The sequence below is a fragment of the Colias philodice genome, chromosome 6, assembly GCF_061535455.1.
Source record: "Colias philodice isolate Cphi_HAF_F1 chromosome 6, ilColPhil1 Martin Lab GWU primary, whole genome shotgun sequence".
NCBI lineage: Eukaryota > Metazoa > Arthropoda > Insecta > Lepidoptera > Pieridae > Colias > Colias philodice.
The window spans coordinates 2,966,512-2,988,107 of NC_143091.1; the positions used below are offsets into that span (position 1 = coordinate 2,966,512).

At 32.6% G+C, this 21,596-nt stretch overlaps 1 protein-coding gene and 2 long non-coding RNA genes across 6 annotated transcripts in view; all 3 read right to left on the bottom strand.

The window, feature by feature from the left end:
* The window catches only part of Cda5 (Chitin deacetylase-like 5), a 78,050-nt gene that overhangs the window by 19,459 nt on the left and 36,995 nt on the right, over positions 1-21,596 (bottom strand). The window lies entirely within an intron of this gene.
* Positions 5,540-21,596, bottom strand: part of LOC149487547 (uncharacterized) — a 29,593-nt gene continuing 13,536 nt past the window's right edge. Inside the window, exon 3 of the long non-coding RNA XR_016315724.1 lies at positions 5,540-5,784. This is a non-coding gene — a long non-coding RNA (uncharacterized LOC149487547). The remainder of the gene's footprint in view (positions 5,785-21,596) is intronic.
* Positions 11,360-12,622, bottom strand: LOC149487548 (uncharacterized). Its single transcript, XR_016315685.1, has 2 exons — positions 12,363-12,622; positions 11,360-12,117 (listed from the first exon to the last, which is right to left on the bottom strand). It is a non-coding gene; the product is annotated as an uncharacterized LOC149487548 (long non-coding RNA).

The following is a 21,596-nucleotide window of genomic DNA, read 5'->3' on the forward strand; positions in this document are numbered from 1 at the left end:
ACCTTCCTCGATAAATGGGCTATCTAACACCGAAAGAATTTTTCAAATCGGACCAGTAGTTCCCGAGATTAGCGCGTTCAAACAAACAAACAAACAAACTCTTCAGCTTTATAATATTAGTATAGATTTGTTTCTATCATTCAGTTGGTAACATATGAAGCGCTTTTGTTGATTTAAATAAAACTCTACATTCCAGTGATCTTATTCATAAATCTGCTCGTTTGCAAGGAAAATGACCAGATTTTTACTAACTAAGATACGGTAGAGCTAGTAGAAATATGTGAAACTTGCATTAATAAGTAGGATTTCAATGTGATTTGCTTAATATAAAATAGGTAATTGAACCGATGAAGTGTATCGACTTGTATGAAGTTGTTTGCATTAATTTGCGACTAACTAATTAGTAGGTATAGGTAATAGGTATATTTCCAAATATCCGTTCCCCTTTCCGTATTCCTTAATAAATACCGGAAAATATAATTGGCAATTTCGTAGAAAATGAGAAATACCGATGTTATTATTATATAAACATCTATTATGTAACAATAAACATTTGCGAAATTGAGTTGTTCCGTGTCTGGTGAATAAGGTTAAATTAGAATAGGAATCAACAAAAACAAATGAATGTGAATTAGGTTTTAGAAGTTAGTTAATTGATAATGTTTTAAAATACTGCAAGGAAAAGGTCTATATAAATGCTATAAAAAATAATGCAGTGACATTCAAAAGTCTTGTAAAAGCTTAGACAAATTGAAAAGCAATCTCTTGCCTAATGACGTATGCATTGCAGTTTGAACCTATTTAAAAATTATTTTAGTTCTTTAATAAATAAAAATGTACTGTAAAGTGCATGAAAGTGTTTAATATATTGAAGGTATACTATGATCCCTTTTTATTATTAAATTAAAATTTGTTACCTTGACAATTGAACCAACATGTTCATATTTGAACCATTCAATAACAGCAATGTTTAAGATATTAACATTAATATTAAGATTAACCTTGATAGAAAAACCACATAAATGCTCATTTACATCATAATTACTTTTAACAGGTAGTACTTTATTTTTTATTTCATTTTTAAATGCTAAGTACTTCCCGAGGTAAGATTATATGGTAAATAGTATCCTGGCCAGTTAAATTTATTATATATGAGTTCGTTATTATATAGATCACTTGAAACTCGAAATCCTTGACATTTTACTTCCATGTACCTGATTATCTTATGTACTGCAATTACACTATCCATTGAAGTTTATGAACGAAGGAATTCCGGTAAAGTGGGTTTGTATTTTAATCGTGATTATTTTTATAATACTTACCTACATTTATATAAATTATTTTAATTGCTCTTAAGGTAAACGACAACAGAACAAATTCATGACGCAATAAACGCAATTATGCAATCGTACATAAAACGTCTGAAAGTTATAAGTGTGTATAAAGGCGATAAAAGCTCCTTCACAATCTTCGAAAAGACTCTGATTAATTACTATTAGGTCATTTATTAAGCATAAAAGCTCCTACAAAACAGTGAGCATGAATAACCACTAATTATTATCAGCATCAAATTGTGCTACAGACAGAAAAGCAATCGACTTTACAAAATCAATGAGTAACACTATATACACCTCTATCATTGTTTATCATTATTATCATAGCATTCTATCATTGTTTATCCTTTACAAAGCTTAATAATAACCCCAACTTGCAACACTAAATGCCACAATATTACGCCATTGACAAGTGGGCGCAGGCGCAGTGGCCAACCTGACTCCTGCCGGTGAAACCATTCGGAATCGTGACTAACGCAATGCCCAAACAATCGGTCCACTTCAGTGACAAATAAACAAAACGCTTATCAAATTATGCAATTGTTCCGGCTAGACTGACCTATATTTTAGAGACGGAAGTTAAGTTTCAACAGAAGGTATTTTTGCGTCAGGTTGATTTCTATTTTTAACATTTGCAATAATTGAAATGCACTTTTCCTCATCCCACTTATTTAGCCAACTGTGATTCCTATCGAATTAAACTATAGATCAATACAACATATTTTATAAAATATTGTGCTCTATATTTAACTTCTCTGTAAGTCTGCACTGGAGCTAAAGCTCCTCCCTTGAGTCACCTATAAATCCATGCATCAGAAAGCGCTATTTTACAGCCATTGCCTAACCCTACCCTGGCTTAAACACTATTAGGTACTATTACGCTGTATTACATCAAGACACGGAGATAATTTGCACTTATCTGTTCTAATTAGAATACAACTAGTTGTTAGCTGTCACGAGCGACTTAATCGTGACTAGAAACGAATTTGCAGTGAAATGGATCGCTTTCAAATTATATAAATCGGTCCAGATTATACTCTTGCACTATACGTAATTGGTATATTCGATAAGTAATAGGTTTACTTCGTTACCTACATTTCTTACTGCATTTGCAAATAGTAAGCACCTTAAGTCTTGTTTTGTTGACGTAAAACTAGATGTTTGTATTAGAAGTGCAAATCTCAACCCGTTTTCCTTCAAAACGATTGCAGTATTCACTGACTAATCACTGATACAATATGTTGTTATGGTATTAGATTAAAGGAAAATATTATTGAATTAAAGCTTCGAATCAATCTTAATCTTAATACTATTATAAAGGCGAAAGTTTGTATGGATGTATGGATGTATGGATGTATGGATGTATGGATGTATGGATGTTTGTTACTCTTTCACGTAAAAACTACTGAACCGATTACAATGAAATTTAGCACACATATAGAGGGTAACTTGGATTAACACATAGGATAGGTTTTATCCCGGAAATCCCACGGGAACGGGAACTATGCGGGTTTTCCTTTGAAAACGCGGGCGAAGCCGCGGGCGGAAATCTAGTAATAATATAGATCTGAATAGCTCTATAATAATATATAATTTTAATGAGATCGATAATACAATAAAAAATTCGTAGCAGCAGTAGGTATATGTATTCAGTTTCTCTGGACAATATGATACAATATGGACGATATCGGTCTCAACAAGATTATGCAAACATAAATCTTATTTGCTAATTGAGGCATTGAAGGCTATATTATATTATGGTATGCACATTAGCATAAGTTGACTTCACTAGCGTGGTAACCTATCTATGTTTATGTAAATGATTAAACAATACTTATTACAGGAGCTTTATTAGTGACGTTCACAAAAGGTTCTTAATTTGCAACCCATTTTTTGTAGGATTAATTAAAATACACTTGTAATATTATCCTATGTTATTATCCTATTTTATTATATTTTATATTTATCCTCTCAAAATCTGATTATCTTATCTCAAAAAGACGTAACAAAAGTTATGAGATATTTGTATTATGAACATGTTCAAAGTACTTAGACGTAAACACATGCTTGTAACAATTTTATGTAAATTTGTGCAATTATTACATAAGTTAACTTGACCTACGACTTATTGACCGATTAATCTCATCATTGCTCATCAAGTTAACCTCTAAGTGACATTAAGTTTATGGCCTACTAAAAAAGTGTTTACTTTAAGTATGCCTGTTTAGAAATTATTTACTTATTATTGTACTCGTATATATCCCTAAAAATAAGGAAAAATTGTATAATTTCGAAAGAAATTTTATGCAATTATTCACAAATGAAAAATAAAGCAAACATTGCAATAAATGAAGGCCTTCTTTATACCTGAAGGAGTAAGAAAGCTACACAAAGTCAAATATTCTTCGAAACAAAAAAAATAGATGTAATTATTAAAACAATAGATTCTATAATAAAAGTATCAATACAAGAGAAATTGCGAATTTAAACAATATACAGTACTATCTTCTATCATTAATATGACAATAAATATTAATTAGCTAACATATAGTGACCATTTAAAATATTATTTAATATGCCACCATACATATTTGACCTGTTACCTACAATCCTATTTATCTAAATGTCGACGTCAATCAATACTAAACGATATCTTCTTTCTTATAACAAATCAAGTAGATTTTCACAATAAGAAATTATATAACAACATGATGTAGTATTTTAAATACATAGCTAAAGGGCAATTAAGATTTCTTATTTTGCAAGTAAAACCTACTCGTTTGTTGTTAGTTTAAAAGTTCATTGTCTTTTGACCCTAGCCTCTGCCTCTATTTGTAAAGATATTACATTGATTAATTTTATATGTTCTGTCAATTATTTCACTGAGGTAGAAATAACCAAAGCAGTCACTTCAAACATTGATTGAATAGGACTTTATCTACATTTCACTTGTTAATTTCATATTAGTATAGTTCATTCCAATTGGGAAAAAAACTCTAACTTATAGACCTATGTAACTACTATCTACACTTTCAAGTTTTATATTTATGTACAAATAAAGAGATCCTTGAGAGACAATTTTTAATTCGAGTTTACTACTACGACTCTACCATGACAATAACAATTGAAATTTTTCTCCATTACAATTTCAAGTTCTAATGTATATTCACAAGATTTAAGGCCATGAAGTGGCTACTACAAGAAAAAATAACTACAAAAACATTGTACAATTCCGCACAGCTCCATCAACAAACAAATACATTAAACGGTAATCATCATTGTAAACAATGCAACGCCTAAACGAACATTAATGCGCTAAGACAAACGCAAATAAACCGTCATTAACTCGAAAATAAGATAATTCTCTAGCATTCACCAACATTACAGAAACAATAAATCATGGATAGCCTTGGGACTCATTTGACATAAAACCGGCTACTCACCTACCTGCAGCAGAGGCAATATTGGAATTGCACCCTTAATAATTATGATGTGTATAGGCAAGCTGGGGCAATTTAGAGAACAGATGAAGTTGCTTTGACCGCCGCCGTGCAACCGAGATTGTTCCAAAATTGCCCCTGCGGCAGGTACGTGAGTAGCCGGCTTAACAAAGTGGAATAACAAACTTATTTATACTACGACAAACTTATACTACGACAGTGAGGCAATATAATATATAATTGAAATCACTATCATATAAATTCACACGGGAACTGACGGTGAGATCAAGCGCATAAATTGGCGCATAAATTGGCGCATAAATTGGCGCATATATTAATTTTTATTCGTGTTTACTTTGACCTAGAATAACTTAATATTGGAAATTAATTGATAAATACTTCAATATAATTTATAATAATTTTGGTTTAAATGCTAGTAATTAGTCGATGATCAAACAATATTTAACTAACCTAAGTAACTAACATTCTCGCATAAAACAATGATGACTACCTGTATAAACGAAAAAAGACATATTACTGATCATTATATTGTTCCTAATGGAGGCAATGAACATTAATCATGTTTATTTTATTGAACTATTATTATATCAAGTCAACAAATAATTTAAAACAATTATATCTCTATTATATTATTTTGTATAATTAAACGCATTATGCAGTAGCTTCTGTATAATCAATATCTGTTAATTTAAATAAAATGTTGTATTTATTTACATGAACAACATATGTAGAGCGTGCGTCAGAGATGTAAAAATTCAAAAGATCTTCAATCCATCAAGCTGTCTTTACTACATACAAAAGCACATAAAATACCAAGTATTATACATCAGTTTCAAGATTTAAGACACAATATACTATTAAATATACTCTTAAAATATACCTCTTCTTCTGGTGCAATCAGCTACAAATAAACTTACAGATACGCCCTTCAGAGAGCCCTGTGATTTTCTTATTCTATCGGCCATGAATCATGATATAGCAAACCTTACCTGCAACAAAAACAATTATATTTAATTACACACTCGTTATAAATGTAGGACACGGCGTGATAGACAAACTTAATACATTTAATTTGTAACCGCCTTTCGAATGGTTTGTTCACGATTTTACAAAGCAACCGAGACAGCCGGATCCGCGGCGAATTGTTATAGAACATTTATGTATCATGCGTGAAATATTTCGACATTACATTCTTGGGGACAGATGGTCCGAAATTATTTAAGACTAGCTTTCCGCCTGCGGCTTCGCCCGCGTTTTAAAAAAAAAACCCGCATAGTTCCCGTTCCCGTGGGATTTCCGGGATAAAACCTAGCCTATGTCACTCAGAAATGATGTAGCTTTCCAACAGTGAAAGAATTTTTCAAATCTGCCAAGTAGTTTCGGAGCCTATTCAATTCATACAAACAAACAAACAAACAAAAAATCAAACCTTTCCTCTTTATAATATTTGTATAGATGTATAGATGTATAGATGTGAATTGCGTTGCAGTTTCGTAAATGCTGTCTGAGCTTGGTGCAATTATTTTTAAGGAATGAGTAGTGATGAATGTATTGGTAAGTGCTGACTGCTGAATCATGAGGGTTCAAATTCCTCAGATAATCTTGAGTTATGATCAACTCTTTGTGATGAAAGGTTACAACACTTGAAAGACATATACCTACACAGTTTTTATAAGTTAAAAACATACTTTCAGTATCGAGATTCAATCGATCTAGATACTGGAAAAAGTTAACCTCACCATCCGTCAACGTGAGCTTAGTTTAAAGACAATCTAATCTTAACCAACTTTACACCATTTTTTAAGTAATACTCAGTAGAAAAATTAACTTTAGCTACATTAAAATTTTTAACTAGCAACTCAACTAGCAATTACCAAACTTTCTCATATTACAATGGATATGGTATTGTTTTTCTACTATATTCTTCCAAAGTTTTACGTTCCAAAAACGGATTTAACTATCATGGCACAGTTCTTAAGTAATAGAAACTAGCAGAGCGCGAAATACTAGACAATTATCCTTCCCAGTTCCGATATACCGTAACAGTAGTGTTATGTGCAACTACGTAATGCAAATCACACGGTACTGCTTCATTGAAGCCTAATTTTAATCGCAGTATATTGCACAATGTTTACAAACGAATTTAAATGCGTGTTAGTGTGCTAATTTCTATAAAATAAAATAGTGCAAATATTTCTAGACTCAACATTCTATCCATATAATGTAAATGCATGGAATATCAGTCATAAGGCAATAGCGTTTATATCATGATCTTAATTGAAGATAATTTTAAACTGTGATCCTGAAAAATACTCACAGAAATCACTACATAGTATAAAACAAAGTCGCTTCCCCTGTCCCTATGTCCCTATGTCCCTTTGTACGCTTAAATCTTTGAAACTACGCAACGGATTTTGATGCAGTTTTTTTAATAGATAGAGTGTTTCAAGAGGAAGGTTTATATGTATAATAACATCCATTAAATAATGGAGAAGTACTGTTATTTTTGAGGTTTCTAATGTTATGTCGTAAAAAATTACATTTTTTCCGCTTACATTGCAAACGCAGACTGAACCCTACGAGTTTTATCAAAATAATGTACTAAGTATTATACACATTGAAAAGGTCTACAGAAAAGTCCGCGATGGTATATGTCTATCTCTTATGGATAACCCACAATAACTTTCTTTTGTCATTTACTTTTTACGACAAATAATGGCTAATTTTCGATGCGATTTTAACCAATACAGCATTAATCCTTAACCAATTAAATACCTTCCATACATTGTTCATTTAATATAGATCTATATGGCCCTTTACACTGTATGATTTAAGTGAATATTTTCGAAGATATTACAGATTTAAAAATTGCGGGACGTAGCGTTTGCGGCGATACCGGCCGGCCGCCCGGCTATATATTTTTTACCCGTGCGAAGCCGGAGCGGGCTGCTATATTTTTATATACAACGTTCACAGTTTTTCTGTAGTGTATTTAGTATCAGCATTGCACCCGTGCGAAGCCGGGGCGGGTCGCTAGTAAAATTATAAAACATGGTCAGAAATTATCTTATTTTCTATCAACCTTGATATACACAGGCATAATACTTTAAATATACAATAAGTATACTATATGATTAATGCCTACTGTTGTGCAAATTTTGTAAATTACTTAATAAATATCAATTTACGAAACATTTCGGCAAACAGCTATTATTACTTATTAGTTTAACTACTAAGTTTGTTGCATAATACGTACATTGTACAATGATTTTAACGTGACGTCATAGTGTCGTAATTTGCCTTAATGTATCCTTAATCCTTTATTAAATAATTTAAATGTGCTTAAGGATCTTTTAACATATAATTTACACGTTAAAAAATATAATTTCAATGTGTATTTGAGTAAAATCTTTGAAACACTTGAATATTTTTAAAATTGAAGAATTTTATTTTAATTGTAAAACTCTTGTTGAGCTTTAGTTTTTCCTTTAGACGTTGTAATAAGGGTTTTATAATCTTCAAACAAAAATAAACACATATTTGTCATGTTAAGCCTGGCACGTAAGGAATCCGCGCTATCTGGCTCTACATTCGTATTTACTGCCTATAAGGTAATACCTTCGCATAAAAGGTCTAAACGAGAGAAATAAAGTCAGATTAGTATTAGAGGCCATTAAAGCCAACATGTAAGCTGGCTAGCGATCTAGTGATAACAGCCTAACGTGTTCCCTGACACGCGCTCTTAACAACTCTAAAGTAAGGGGAAAATATATTGAATCTCGAATGCCTTGTAAGTAAAAACAATAAGAAAACGGTGAGGAGACAATAATTCGAACGTTGAGCTTATAGTATTAATGTTTGTACTATTTAGAACTAGTTGTTATTACTAGATATTACGCAATTGATGCATAACAAGCCCATCCTGAATATGTGCACCTGAATATGTAATTTAAAACTTAAAAACCTGACGCAAAAGTTAGCATTCCAATAAAGTATTCAATTTCAGAACTTTAAAAGACAAATAATAAAAAAAAACCTTCATTATATTTTCAACAACATAAGCTGAAAAATAAGGCTACAATTAAACACACATAAATTATACTTATCCATTCCCAACAAAGTTTATTCTCCAGCGAAAATACTTTCAATTCCTCGTAAGTCGTAACAACACCTGTATATTTATGGGCTCAGTCGATAGCACCTAGCTCTAACTAGACTGAGTTTCGCAATGTCTGGCTTCACAATCCACTCGTGAGTACGATACATAAGGTGAATGTGGATTAATCGTTCGACTAGACGTTTATTGTCTTTTATTTACGCTTAAAAAGCGGAATTGGATGTAGAAATTGATAGTAGGAAATATCGTAGGTTAACTAATAGAGAAAATATTCGATGGTATGAGTGATAAACACAAAGATTATAATATCTTTACTAATATTATAAAGCTGATGACTTTGTTTGTTTGTTTGAACGCGCCAATCTCAGGAACTACTGGTCCGATTTGAAAAATTCTTTCGGTGTTAGATAGCCCATTTATCGAGGAAGGCTAGGCTATATATCATTACGGTAAGACCAACAGGACAGCGGAGCCACGCGGTATAAACGCTAGGCAATGCTAGTTGAAATATGTATATTTTCACTATGCCAACTATGTATTGAAGTCAAAGCTCTATATTATGTATGTAAGATAAAGATATGCAAATCAATATAAACTAGTATTTATTAAAAGTAGGTACCTAGTTACTGGACTCACTTAAGTTAAGAAATACTACTCTATTACACAAATAGATACAATTCTAACAGATCTGCGGTTAGCGGCTAATACCTGGTGGGAACATTTCACTGTTACAGTTCTTATGTAACACATTAGCATATTCATGGTAATATTGACGGAAATTGTTCAATCAATATTATTTATTAATGCTTGTGTTAGTTTATTGGACAAGTGTTTGTTTATGATTGAACGTTTATATTAATAACAAGCGGTCCACCCCGGCTTCGCCCGTGGTACCTACATATTTCGCAATAAAAGGTAGCGTATGTTCTTTCTCAGGGTCTAAAGATTATCTGTGCTAAATTTCATCAAAATCGGTCCAGTAGTTTATGAGCCTATTCATTACAATCAAACAAACAAACAAAGTTTTCCTCTTTATAATATTAGTGTAGACTTAAAATGTTTAGTAAGAATTGTTTAGAGTTGTACATATAATGACATAAAAGTTTTCAATTTATATTCTGGTATCTTTATTAAGTTTATTTAAAAATTGTGTAACAATATTCAAATTACTTCGGAATTCGACTTTAACTACAACAATTTCGGATGGCAAACTGGTCCGCTTTACACAAAATTACAAGAATGCGCACACTGCTCTACTTAAAATTATAATCTCATATGACCGTCATAATTGGGCAATCCGCATCGTAACAATGTCCTCTATCTCAAGGGAAATAGAGTACACAATTGCAACACATTCTATATAGGTGGCAAGTTATAATTTCGCTCACGTACAGCGAAAGCGAACGGAAGGACGGACAGATCTAGCGTGCACGCTGGGCATAATTTGCGTGTTAATCCTGCCTTATGTAATACGACGCAACTGTTACAGTTCATTGATGTATTGTGCACCTTGTGCGATCGTGTTAAGACCAATTTGTTTTGCAGTTCGATTATGTAATGTGTGCTCTCATTATTGATTCTTAATCACATCTAATAGCATTATGCGTTTTATTGTAGAAAGTGAGATGCAAGTCGATCTGATAAGCATGGCGGAGCACGTTTCGATGTATAATTAATTTTATTCGTTTATTGACTTGCCTTGGTTCCCTTTAGACTATAAGCATACGTTATACAAAATAATTTTGAATGCATATATTAATTGATAGTTCATGCGCTATTTCTAATTATGTTCTGAAATATTTTTAATGGGCGAAATTAATAAATATCTATATGTTACACTTGCAATAAAATTATCCGAAACAAGATAACAACTAAGTATCTGTAGAACGTACCAACAAAACTTCATGCACGTAATTAGAAAAAAAAACAAAAACAATAAACAAGATCAAATACCTGCCGAAATACAGGAAACGATATTATCAATACAAAAGCTATTATCGAATAGCAGATGCGACGATAAAATAACAATAACACTTATAATTACATAAAACTAACAATGCTTATTGTATACGAATTGAGGCTTTAGATAAAAAAACATTACAATTATTAAAAACAGTTTCTCAATACAATTTGGTGTTATTCAGATAATAGATTCGTTACTGAATTTCCGCTCTACTTGTTATTTGATTCAATCCACGGTTGCCGTTGCCATCGGTACCGCACTGGAATTAATGAACAGTGAAAGTTGTTGACGGTACTTTGAATGTTGATACTGGATATTACGTCTGTGATATAAATTATGCAATTTGTGTATCGGGTGTCCCGTGTGACATGGACCTTTGAATCGACTGTCCCTTTTAATTGACCGACTTAGAAATTGTACCTAGATAGGATTAATGATACCTACTATTTAATATCAGATAACATTCTGGGTTTATTTATATTGCAGTAAGGTCAGCCGAGGCAAGTGTGACATAAATTTAAATGGTACAAATTATTTTTTTAAATATTTCGTTACCGTAATAGTCCTATGCCGATATTTTAATTTTAATACATTAATTATTCATTTGTTCAATATTTTAACAATGATTTGTAATGTTCCTAGAAGTTTTGTGTGACATACGTAAGCAAAAAGAAAGGAAGGTTGGAGATTGACACACTTACCCCAGGAATGGGGCAAGTGTAACAGATAGCATTTTTATTTGTTCCTCTGGTTATTGTTGCTTGTCTCTTACTGAAATAATGAGATATTAAATATGTCAACTTAATTTATAATCTAATTCAATAACACGATAGTCTATTCTTGCTTGCAACAGATTTATATTCTAGAAGGGGTAAGTGTGACAGATTTTTCGAGGACTAGTGATGTGACAGTATGTTACACTTCCCCCGGGAAGGTTTAAGCATAATAAAACGTAAATATGTACTTATTAGTTAAATATTATATTTAATTAAAAAAAGCAACAATTACAATTGAAGCCATTTTCTTCTCAAAATCCTCTGAAAAAACTGTTGGTCTCCCATGAGATTTCGATTTTACACCACGAACACCATTTACGTGTGAAATTATAGTTGCTCTAGGAACATTGTAAACTCTGGATGCTTTCAAAGCTGTCTTATGCTGCTCCCGTACTGCTTTGACTGCTTCGCGTAGAGTTTCTTGAGAGTATTTATCAGTAGCTTTTCTTTTATAGTATCGTACCATCTAAAACAAAAAAAATGCTTCAATTTTACTTTTAAAAAAATCTTTGTATAAATATATGCTGTCCCATCACTATCATGGTATCCTCATACAAAAGGGCTGGGGTAAGTGTGACTGTGTCACACTTTCCCATGTTAGGTTAGCGGGTGAGGTAAGTGTGACATTGCACATATGTCAAAGAATATCAGAAATTTGGGCACAGAAACATATAAAACTTCAAATACAAATCGTAATACTTTGTCGCTTACCTTTAACTCCTTAAAACAACACTCCAAAACACCAAAAATCACTAAACGCGACGTCCCAGATATCACGGACTTCAATCATAATTCGCTTTGTTTTTCAAAATGGCGTATGTCGGTAAAACAGTTGAGTATTTGCTGTGTGTCGATACAAAAATTAATGATGAATAAGTTCTTTTAACGTACGTTAGATGGCGTTAAAACAAATAAACGTGTTTAGGGCGCGTAATTTGAATTTGTTACACTAGCCCCACTGTCACACTTGCCTCGGTTGACAATACTTATAATACTATGCAAGATCCTTAGACCTTAAATGCATGAATATTGAAGCCGAATAGAAATCAATTTATTGGTTGATTTGTTGAAGCAAACACATAATTATGTACTTAGTCAAACTTTTTTTATTTTGATTAAATTATGCAAAAAATGTTTTTTTTTTTTTCATTTACCACTTCAAATTTACTTCAATTGCAAATGACACTAGATTTTAATCCTTCTATCCAATTTACTTCAAAAAGCTCTCATTTTAACTCGTACCTAACCCACCGAGATTCTCACACAGTTCATCAATCCAAAGCACACATTAATTTTCAAGACCGAAAATCGTGTTGATTATATTCCAAAGTAATTTGTACTCGTTTACTCCGTGTTTTGATTGAGGTTGCGTAAGTATGGTAATATCGTGGCTCAAGAACAAGATTCATACGCGGCATTGACCGTCGGGGAAAGCCGTCAACTTGCTACACGACAAGATTAGTTTTTCTATGCATGTGTAATTAAAATAACTTGTTTGTTATATTGATTATTACATTTTATTATAATTGTAGCTACTGAAGATTTTTGTATGTTTACAGACACATTTTTCAGTCAGTGAGACAACAATTGTGTATATTAAATAAAAAATCATTAAAAGAGAGCCCTACATTTTGACTCTATGTCATATTATGTGTAACGTTCTACAAAACTTTTTTGTTAAATTAATCATGCTCTATTATCGGCACGAGACCAACAGTAATTTGTTTTGCGCAATTTAAATAAAAACTGGATTATTAATCTATCATCTATTAAATAACCGCTAATTAATTATTATATCAATTTCATAATGTAAATGTGACTTTAGCAGGTCGAGCCACAAAGTTGCATTACACACACACACACAATTGTATTGCGTCACGACACAGGGGTGTGTGTGTGCGTGGCGGTGGCCGAAATACCTGACTTCCGAATTGATGCTTGCGTGCTCCTGTTTGCGTATTCAGTGATTATTTAATTTACAACCGTACGTAACATAAGTTTTACAGACAATTACACTAATTGCCCGAATTAATTATAGAGGTTTTTATTTATAAAGTCTTGATAAAGTTGAAATCAATCGAGAAAACAGTCGCCCATACCGATAAACGAGTTTATACATGCACAATATTTTTCGTTTCTGAATACGAAATGTATATTGAGTAATCTTATCTGCAATAGTAATTGCATATTGAAAGCGAATTTGTAAGTAAAGACACTTTTAGTAATAACGTCTCAGCTATTATGTTAATATCACGAGGAAATCCAACAGCTTTTCTCGGGGTCTTTGACATGAAAACTAACCGAGCGAACGGCATATTTTCATTTACAGGTACCGCTACAGGTCCCAATTAGGTCTAAACTTTCATTCCAAACGTAGATTATTGCTTACTCAACGATACGTCGTAGAGCGAGTTCGTTGCCCACGTTTTTGTTATTAATCTTAGTATGTAAGACAAGCCTTATCTACTGAATCAAAGCCAAAATGTTATGAACTTGACGTGTACGCCTGCTCCAAATCTGAGGTTATCATGTCGATCTTCAAAGCGTACAGCGTAATGTGTCGTAAACTGCACAATTGTAACAATGCTCAGCACGCAGCTTCGACTAATAGATTTAATCTCGTGCTAAAATCACAAAATCTACGACCTTATTCCGTAACACGGTTTCGCAATTTAAAATATCGCTCACGATTCCACACGCAATATATTTTTACAAAAAATGCGCGCGACCTTGACGAACGCCCTCTAGCGGATAACGGGACAATTTTCACCTTCTATGCAACTTCGCTAGTGGAAAACCACGCTCGCTTTCACGGGTCGATTGCAATATGGAAATCGATCTGCGTGTTATGCAATTGTAATGAATATATTTCCTAGTCAAATAGAGTTCAATATAGCGTCCTTGCGAACAAACAGAATTAAGAATCCTTTCAAATGTGTTAATACATTGAATTTATTCTTACAAAACGTGTACACATGATTACACTGCGTACTATAGTGTTGAAACAAGACTACATAATTAGAGAGTGTTGATACTATCGACATAAACCCTACGGCACTTGACGGAAGTTACTCAAGCTTTGGACCAGAACCAGTGCGTTTGACAATGCAATGTGGGTAATTAAGCCGTAGATATTTCGCAATTTATTAAATGTACCATTTCAATCTTTCAACGTATTGTATTAAAAGTTAACAAGGCGATAACTGTGCCTTTTGTAAAATCGGTTACGTAAGTGAACGTACTCGTCTTCATACTCCAGTTATTTTTGGATCATATTTAACATTCTTTTATTTTATAACTGCGTGAAATATGTAATAAATACCTCAGATAATGATCTATGACAAGAGCGTAATATGATAATATTTGAAATACCTTCACACACAGCATTCTACAGCTATAGGTAATCTACATATTATGAAAAGCTATGTAACGAATATGTCATAAGAGCTTTTTTATTTATAGAGTACTAGCCGCTCCGCGCGGTTTCACCCCCGTGGCTCCTCTCCTGTTGGTCGTAGCGTGATGGTATATAGCCTATAGCCTTCCTCGATAAATGAGCTATCTAACACCGAAAGAATTTTTCAAATCGGACCAGTAGTTCCCGAGATTAGCGCGTTCAAACAAACAAACAAACAAACTCTTCAGCTTTATAATATTATAGTATAGATGATCTTACCAAAACCTTGATTTTAAACTAAGTTAATCAGTCATTTAGAATAACAAAAAAAACAACAAATTAAAATTACTTACGAAGTTATTTTACTTCTTTTCAGTAGCTATAAATCGGCAACACTAACGTCAATAACTTATTATTATAATAAGCCTTGTTTATATCGATACATCGGGAGATGATCTCGATGCAACAGAAGAGTCAACGACCGGTATCTTTGATTGACAGCTAACTCAGCTTGAGATGGAACATAGAATATTAGGTAAAATAGCTGATTGCAATTCCAAATTTCTTAATATTTTGAAATAAATGCTCGTTGACGTTGGTTACTAAATGCCTCGTATTGATAAATTTTATGCTAATTAATGTTTCTTAAGATTTCTGTCTTTGAGCACAAAATATTCGTAGTAAACACTAGCTCCTTTTGATATTTTCAGTTATTTTATAAGTGTTTGGTTTAAGCTCACAATTTCACAATAAAGCTTACCTAATTATCTAATACGTCACAAATATCAAAAGAAATGTGTATATAATTTAAAAAGCGTCCAAACAGTCAATTTGAACTCAATAGTCAATTTGAACGTATTCAAACAGTGCACTCAATAGTCAATTTGAAGCAAATAGTACAATAAAGTAAATGAGTATTTGAGACAGCCTTGCACGTAGTGCCGTTCACCGTCAGATCTCACTAAAGACCTAGCTTAGTACTTACATAATTATTAATCAGATAGACAAAACGCAATAAACAATGGATATTTACATATGCTAACCTTACTTGTAAATAACGAGCCTCTTAATTTGTGTATTGTTATGCTGACCATATTATTTTTTCAGTTAAGAATTTTGATAAATTAATATTCTTGGCATTATTAGATAGAATTAAAAAAAAAATTCAGCTTCAAAATAAAATATAAAGCAGCCTTTGGAGGAAGGCAGTAAAGATTTAAATCTAATGATGCTATTTAAAGTTAAATACATGTTTGTTGCATATAACTAATTATGTTATTTAGTATTAATTTATAATTATCAAAATTCTTCACTTAAATATCGCATGTACTAAGGTTAAAGTATTTCATTATACCTAAATTATCTATTGTTAGTACTGCAATGACCTTGTGTACAGATTTCACAAACATAATCTCTCAAACAATCGAATAATCGGTTCGAATTATCGAATCGATACCAGTCCATCATCGATAAAGTTCATCGCACTCGTAAACGATTCGCGGTTGCATCAAGATCTTGTCCATTCATTATAAATTTATTACAATTTGATTTATATCACAGTCGGTAATAAAACATATCCAAACTTGTATCTGATGCATGCATTTTTGTGCTCATCATTTATCATTTCAATCGATATGCACGGAAATACAAGTTTTGTTTACGATTAAATACACACTAATCGTTAATCGTTAGCTATGCGAAGGAAAGTACGGAAGCTGATTTATTACCAAACAGAAAATAACAAAAATGTATAACCTATCACAACTAGAGTCATACTTTCTTTCCTCATATTATGCGAATTCTAAATCAGGTAAATATCTTAAACAAAGGTCAGTAGTGTTGCATAAATCATAGATTATTAATCGTCTATATAATTCATTTATGAAGTGGATTTACTAAAAAACTATTGATCATAAACATAGAAAAAATGTTAACACCGATTTTATAAGCAACGGGTCAATCGATTATTTTTGATTGACACAAGAATACGCATCGGTAAGTTTGAAACAATACTGCATATTCATTATTCGTATGCAATTGCTTTATACATACATTATAAAAATGTGTATATTTTTGTACTGTACTAGTTCCTACGTAATAAGGCTTCACACGTGTTTGATATATTCGTTCAAAGCTTGCTAGTAACAAGAACAAAGAGTTAATCGTATTAATCTAAAGTGTGACCTTAGCTATCACAATAAGTGACCACACGGCCACGTTATCTCAAACCATATAAGTCCTGATCGAGGACAATATATCTTTATAATAATAGATCTTATAGACTACAAGCCCGCATAGGACAAAAATATGGGTCAAATGAACCACCAGGGGACATATCTAGAACGATAGCAGAGCAAAAAATAATAAGATTCATCACTATGCCGTCACTTGTAAGCTGTCCAACTGAGTGCAGATGAGAATTGAAAAGTACAGGTAGACTCGGTAAATTTTGGTCATATATTTTTGTACGGCATTCTTAACCATCGATAGATCCATTAAAAATAATAAGAAACCGCTCAGTGCCGTACAAAAATGGTGGTCCACCAAGTGGGAATTTTTATTTAATTTCCGAGAGTTACCGGGGGTAAATTTGGTCATTTGACCATGTACGGCATCTGTGTCATACTATTGCTATACTGCTTTTAATCCATTATTCCGCAACGCCGTACAAAAATCATGGGGACAAGGGGAAAAAATCGAGAGTTGTAATCCCCTCTCTTTCCCCACTCCAGGGGGTCATTTGACTAAGTACGGCTTCGGTTCCAAAACATTATCTAGCACTCAAAAGTACTATTAAAAGCAATGCCGTCAAAAAATAATTGTTCTTTTAAATGTATACCAATAATCATCTTAATTTCATCGAATTCTTGATATAAAGAGCTGTAAGGTCATTTGACCCTGTACGGGAACTTTTTTTTTAACATGATATTGTAAAATTCAATTGTTGTATAGTATTGCCGTTCAAAAGAAACCGTTCTAAAAAAAGTTATAGAGAAATGCAAAACCAGAAATTTTGTTTAAGTTTAAACATCGTAGATTAATGAAATATAATAGTTTTCTACACTTTATCCGTTGTGTTAAATAGTATTAACATAGATAAATTAGGAAAAAACGATGCCGTACATTTTTGTGCAGACCACATCTTTTAGGCTGATGAAAGCGACGAAAGCTACAATTTTAAGAGTGCTTTATGGCCATTTGATACAGTACGGCATTAACATATTTTTACCCAACTACGGCAAAGCAAAAGGAGGGTTATGGTTGTTTACAGGTCATGTATGTATGTTCATCTATTCCCTCGTAACTTCTAAACTACTTATCAGAATTCGAGAAATGACATATCATTAGAGGCGTCTGAATTGTTCACTGGATAACCAACGACCAGCTAGCTAAAGGCTATATGGGGTTTCACAAAATCTAATGTGTCGCCCTCTAGCGGACAAAACATACAGAGTAAAAAAATAAAGTTAAGATAAATATGCAGTGTTTGGTATCATTTGAAAGCGCTTTACTTGTACATTTTGAATATGTATATATTACTAGCATTTGCTTGTGACTTTACCCGTATTCATGGACTGATTGCATATAATTCACATCTTTTCGTTCATAGCTTTTTTATTAGTTCATCAATTTAACGGAGTCCATTCCACCTGACTCCGACTTTCCAAGGTGATAATTAACCACCTCGAGCTTCTTAATATTAATGTATATTTATATTTTATTAAAAAAATATAAAGCAAACATTTCGTTATATGGATTTTTTTCTTTTTCAGATTTTTCCCCTTTGAACCAACGAAAATGTACGGCACATGAAAAAATATTATCTATGCATAAAATACTTTAAAAATAAATTTATTTCGTGTTGTGTCAAATGACCCCCTGGAGTGGGGAAAGAGAGGGGATTACAACTCTCGATTTTTTCCCCTTGTCCCCATGATTTTTGTACGGCGTTGCGGAATAATGGATTAAAAGCAGTATAGCAATAGTATGACACAGATGCCGTACATGGTCAAATGACCAAATTTACCCCCGGTAACTCTCGGAAATTAAATAAAAATTCCCACTTGGTGGACCACCATTTTTGTACGGCACTGAGCGGTTTCTTATTATTTTTAATGGATCTATCGATGGTTAAGAATGCCGTACAAAAATATATGACCAAAATTTACCGAGTCTACCTGTACTTTTCAATTCTCATCTGCACTCAGTTGGACAGCTTACAAGTGACGGCATAGTGATGAATCTTATTATTTTTTGCTCTGCTATCGTTCTAGATATGTCCCCTGGTGGTTCATTTGACCCATATTTTTGTCCTATGCGGGCTTGTAGTCTATTAGATATAAATAAGCATTGACAGATGGTGGCTTTGTGCTTTAATATTTTTAAGATTTTTCTAGACAAAGTTTATAACGATTTTTTGAGTGGAATACTTTTAAATAGGATGATAATGGGAAAGAGATCTAAACAAATTAATCCATATTATTACGACTTTATTAATTTTAAAGCCTAATCAACTAATAACTACTACTTAATAATAAATATACCTACTGCCATAAACCGGTATCCAATCCTTCTACAAATTGCAATTAGCAGCACCTCTATACTACTCCAATAAGTCTAAAAGCCCTTTCCAAAACTAGTACCTACCTACATCTTAACATTTTCCCGAATCCCTTGTCAAAAACTCTAAGCTATAACAAACATAAAACCCTACCAGTTTAAGCTTAACTGCTTTCTACATCAAAACATTGTCCTAAATTCCTTGGGACCTTGATACTAACATTTCTAAGCTAGACTCCGTCAGTGTCAACTACCCTTACATTACATAATAGAAAGCAAGGTCGAGGCTGTCGGTTTGCTTATCACACGCCATCGCCACTTCACAGCTGGGTGCTATATTATCTGTACCAGAGATAATATAATTCTATACTATATGTACTAAACAAAATGTACTCGTGTTGAACACACGAGTACATTTTGTTTAGTACATACATGCCTTATACACGTTTCTAAGTATGTATATTGGTGATCGTGTCATGATTAATTAATTACGAAGGACAAATATTTTTTTGTGATTGTTTCTTGTAATTAGTGAACGTAATTAATGGAAAAATTACATAGGTACATGTTATAAAAATGGCATGGTTTTAATCATGTTGTTATTTAAATAGAAACAGATTAATTAACTATAAAAGCAATGATATTAAAAACAACCTCAATATTTGATTAATGTTGTTCTACAAAATTACCATTACGCATACATGTGTCTTGAAATCACTATCTTTGTGTATGCCGAAGCCTCCATCGAGTGAAAGTTCTTATAGCCTGGAAGTAATGACTATTTCTTGCACTTTTTATACCAATTTAACTTGACTAGGATTTGTATAGCCGTTGCCTAACGTAATTCGATTTGTGGGATGTCGAAATCTGTATCACCTGTTGAATCATACTGGAAATCTATTTTATAATGAAATGCACTTATTGAAGTTCTATTATTCAGTAAGTGCATTACGATGCACTTTGTTGTCTCATAATGAAATAAGTTATGTAGTTAGAACGTTATCTGTTTGTAAAGATACATATTTAATGTTTTAACTAGGTAATGCAAAGAATGACTGTTTATAAAACTAGATGTGAACCACGGTTTTACTCGCATTGCTCCGGTCCTATTGACGATATTATAATATAGCCAATGCCTTCCTCGATAAATGGACTATTCACGCGTTCAAGTAAACAAACATACAAATAACCTCTTCACCTTTATAATATTAGAAGGGATAAATAAATTTATGACGAAATGTAAACAATTGATTCGTGTTATCCTTGGAAGAACCTAAATAACTATCCCAAAGTTTATTCACACCAGGAAGTTTGTATTCATATAACGCGATGTTTTATTTGTCCCACTTGTAAATCGTTTCTCGTGAATTTGCGTGTTTTTGTCAAATAAATCTGTCGAACTGAAGCAGAGCCATAATGATTAGTTTGGTATGTATTTGCGAATTTACAGTTATTTCAAAAGCAGAGTACCTCATAAGTCATAACATAATGTTCTTAATAATATATGAAAATGCATCAAAATACGATCAATCAATTTATACTCTCTACAACCTTTAACGTCAACGCGAAAAAATTGAACCAGCTAGAGGAATCCTGTTCATTTATTTTTCGTACATTCCAGAATAATGACAAGAGGAATTTGCACAAATATTAACGGTAAATCGAGACAAACATGTCAACAGTATGAAGGACACATATTGAATAATTCAGAAGCATCAAAAACGATGCCAAAATCATGTAGGACATCGGCACATTGAAAAATAATTTACATCAGAAAATAAGAACAACAGTTTGTAAGGAATGTATTCAGATATTTATTTAAATGTTATGAGTTCTTGCTCCATGCATTTTATCTTAATATATCAATGATTGGGCGAATCCCTCTTGGCGCATCTTAAAGCATTTATCATCTAAAATCCATTACATCTGATCTGAAACTCTCCGCTTTGTACATTAACTTGATTGTCACGCTTCAAGTCACGATCATT